The sequence below is a fragment of the Artemia franciscana genome, unplaced genomic scaffold, assembly GCF_032884065.1.
Source record: "Artemia franciscana unplaced genomic scaffold, ASM3288406v1 Scaffold_6838, whole genome shotgun sequence".
Classification (NCBI taxonomy): Eukaryota; Metazoa; Arthropoda; class Branchiopoda; order Anostraca; family Artemiidae; genus Artemia; species Artemia franciscana.
In genome coordinates this window covers 8,895-13,341 of record NW_027067016.1, presented here as the reverse complement: position 1 = coordinate 13,341, position 4,447 = coordinate 8,895, and positions in this window count along the sequence as shown.

Sequence of the window (4,447 nt, the reverse complement as noted above, 5' to 3'; positions counted from 1 at the left end):
AGTAAAATGAATGTCTCAAAATTTTTATTGGAGCTATTTTGGAATCTACTTTTGGTACTTGTATATTTCCAATATTTACTTCCTATGCTTCCAAAATTAATTATTTAGTTTACCCAAATTTTATTGAGTGAATTTCCAAGTTCTATCTGTATCTGAGAGATTCAACATTTGTTTTCAAATCAAATAGTAAAAATCCATGATTCTTGGTTGCTTGATTAATATAGTTGATAAATTTTTCTTTTTTCAAGTTATATGCATGGTTTTGTGTGATTCTATCAAGTTTTTTGGATTACAACACATGAAAAATGCAAAAAAGTTACGATTGAATCGTATAATTCTTGGTGTATAAAAAAACTCATATAAATATTGATTATTGGTGTGTTCCGTTTTCTACTTCTCACGAATTAATCTTCAATTTTTTCCGATATTTTCCTGTAACAAGTTCAAGAGTAAATTGGTTTTACTTCGTTCAGAGTTTCCAAAAATCAATAGTCGAAAAGGCCATTGAGGTGCTAGCAGATGTTTATTTTTAAATTTCTCTTTGTTTTTTCCCCATTCTTGTTCTTTAATTGGTGCTTTTCCATCCATGTACTTGGTAAAAATTTTTATTACATAAAATTCAACCATGGAGCTTATAGATTAACTTTAATTACAGAGCATAACTTTAATATCTAACTAGCTTAACCACGTTAATACCTTAACTACCTTAACTAGCGAAACCACGCTGGTGAATTCTATGAATGTAAAGAATATCTATCTATCTATATATATAAAAATAAGTTGTCTGTCTGTGGATGTGTCAGGTGACGTCACCTGAAAAAACTGGATCAGGTGACGTCAAAACTGAAAAAACTAAAAAAAGGCAAAAACTACAAAAAAAACTAAAAACTAATAAAAAAAATAAAAAAGCTAAAAAACTAAAAAAACTAAAAAAAGGCAAAAACTACAAAAAAAACTAAAAACTAATAAAAAAGCTAAAAAACTAAAAAAACTAAAAAAAGGCAAAAACTACAAAAAACTAAAAACTAATAAAAAAAATAAAAAAGCTAAAAAACTAAAAAAAGGTAAAAAACTAAAAAAACTAAAAACTAAAAAAAAATAAAAAAAAGGAAAAAACTGAAAAATAAGCTAAAATAAAGGTAAAAACCAATAAAAAACTAAAAAAAAACTGAAAAAACTAAAAAAAGGCAAAAACTACAAAAAAACTAAAAACTAATAAAAAAAGTAAAAAAGCTAAAAAACTAAAAAAATAAAAAAAAACTAAAAAAAGGTAAAAAACTAAAAAAAAATAAAAAATAAAAAAAAACTAAAAAAAGGAAAAAACTGAAAAATAAGCTAAAATAAAGGTAAAAACCAATAAAAAACTAAAAAGAAAAAAAGGAAAAAACTAAAAAAAATTTTCATCTAAAAAACTAAAAAAAACTAAAAAAGGTAAAAACTAAAAGAACTAAAAAAGAAAAAAATAAATGACGACACTCAAAGAGAAAGCGACCAGGACAAAAGGAATGTTCGATTAGCAATCAACAAAGCACCGGGACACAGGGAGTATAAATGACGACCAGGACATAAGTAAAAAAAAAACTAACAAAACTAAAAAGAAAGTAAAAACTACAAAAAAACTAAAAAGAAAAACACTAAAAAAAGGCAAAAACTACAAAAAAAACTAAAAACTAATAAAAAAGCTAAAAAACTAAAAAAACTAAAAAAAGGCAAAAACTACAAAAAAAACTAAAAACTAATAAAAAAAATAAAAAAGCTAAAAAACTAAAAAAACTAAAAAAACTAAAAAAAGGTAAAAAACTAAAAAAACTAAAAACTAAAAAAAACTAAAAAAAAGGAAAAAAACTGAAAAATAAGCTAAAATAAAGGTAAAAACCAATAAAAAACTAAAAAAAAAACTGAAAAAACTAAAAAAAGGCAAAAACTACAAAAAAAACTAAAAACTAATAAAAAAAGTAAAAAAGCTAAAAAACTAAAAAAAATAAAAAAACTAAAAAAAGGTAAAAAACTAAAAAAAATAAAAAATAAAAAAAAACTAAAAAAAAGGAAAAAACTGAAAAATAAGCTAAAATAAAGGTAAAAACCAATAAAAAACTAAAAAAAAAAAAAGGAAAAAACTAAAAAAAATTTTCATCTAAAAAACTAAAAAAAACTAAAAAAGGTAAAAACTAAAAGAACTAAAAAAGAAAAAAATAAATGACGAGACAAAAGGAATGTTCGATTAGCAATCAACAAAGCACCGGGACACAGGGAGTATAAATGACGACCAGGACATAAGTAAAAAAAAAAACTAACAAAACTAAAAAGAAGGTAAAAACTACAAAAAAACTAAAAAGAAAAAAAAAACTAAAAACTAATAAAAAAACTAAAAAATCTAAAAATCTAAATAAACTAAAAAAGAAAAAAAAAGGAAAAAAATAAAGGAGAAAAACAAAACTAAAAAACGAATGTATATACAGACCGGGACACCGGGATACAAATGACGACCGGGACACAGGGAATATAAATGACGACCGGGACACAGGGACACAACTACAACGGGGACACCGGGGGAAACAGGGGGATATAAATGACGACCGGGACACCGGGACAGGGAATGGTCGATTAGCAATCACCATCAACAAAGCTCAAGGGCAATCATTAGAATCATGAGGTATAGATCTGAATACAGATTGTTTTCCCATGGACCATTATATGTTGCATGTTCAAGAGTCGGTAAACCTGACAATCTATTAATATGCAAAGACAATGGGACAGCAAAGAATGTTGTATATTCGCAAGTTTTACGTAGTTAAAACCATATATATATATATATATATATATATATATATATATATATATATATATATATATATATATATATATATATATATATATATATATATATATATATATATATATATATATATCTATATTCACAGGTGGGACATAGGGACACAACTACAATGGCGCGTAACTATTATGGCGCGTAACGACTTACGCGCGCGGGGGGGCTTGGGGGGGCGCGAAGCGTCCCCACCAACTAGGTGTTGGGGTGGCGCGAAGCGCCACCCCAACAGCTAGTCTATCTATATATATCTATATATATAAAAATAAGTTGTTTTTTCGTGTGTTGAATGACGTCATGTTTGTTGACTGACGTCATTACAAGGATTGAGCATTATTCCGTCATGAAGCTGTTTGTCGACTGACGTCATGTTTGTCGACAGACGAAATTACAGACCGGGACACAGGGACACAAATGACAACCAGGACACCGGGACACAGGGAATATAAATGACGACCGGGACATTCAAAGAAAAATTGCAAACTGGGAAACCGGGACACAAATAACGACCAGGACACAGGGAATATAAATGACGACTGGGACACAGGGACACAACTACAACGGGGACACCAGGGGACACAGGGGGATATATAAATGACGACCGGGACACAAGTTGTATATATGTATGTTTGTTTGTTTGTGGGTTTGCATATGACGTCATTATAAGTATATAAGGCTTTGTATATGACGTCATTATAAGATGACACTACAGACCGGGACACTAGGACAAAAATGACGACCGGGACACAGGGAATATAAATGACGACCGGTAAACTCAAAGAGAAATTACAGACTGGGACACCAGGACACAAATAACGACCGGGACACAGGGAATATAAATGACGACCGGGACACAGGGACACAACCATCATATATAATCATATATAGAACTATATCATCTATATATATAAAAACTAGCTGTTAGGGTGGCGCTTCGCACCACCCCAACACCTAGATAGTGGGGGCACTTCGCGCCCCCCCCCCAGTCCCCCGAGTGCGTAAGTCGTTACGCACCATATTAGTTACGCACCATTGTAGTTGTGTCCCTGTTTCCCACCTGTGAATATAGAAATAAATATACGTATGTTTTTAACTACGTAAAACTTGCGAATATACAACGTTCTTCGATGTCCCATTGTCTGTGCATATAAATAGATTGTCAGGTTTACCGACTCTTGAACATGCAACATAAAATTGTCCATGGGAAAAACAATCCATATTCAGATCTATACCTGATTATTCTAATGATTGCCCTTGAGCTTTGTTGATGGTGATTGCTAATCGAACATTCCCTGTGTCCCCGTCGTCATTTATATATCCCCCTGTGCCCCCGACATCTCCCTTGTAGTTGTATCCCTGTGTCCCGGTCTTCATTTATATTCCCAGTATCCCGGTCGTTATTTGTGCCCCAGTGTCCCGGTTTGTAATTTATCTTTGAGTATCCCGGTCGTCATTTATATCTCCCGGTCGTTATTTGTGTCCCAGTGTCCCAGTCTGTAATTTCTCTTTGAGTGTCCCGGTCTTCATTTATATTCCCTGTGTCCTGGTCGTCATTTGTGTCCCGGTTTTTAGTTTTATTTTTCTCCTCTATTTTTCAGTTTTTTTCCTTTTTTTAGTTTT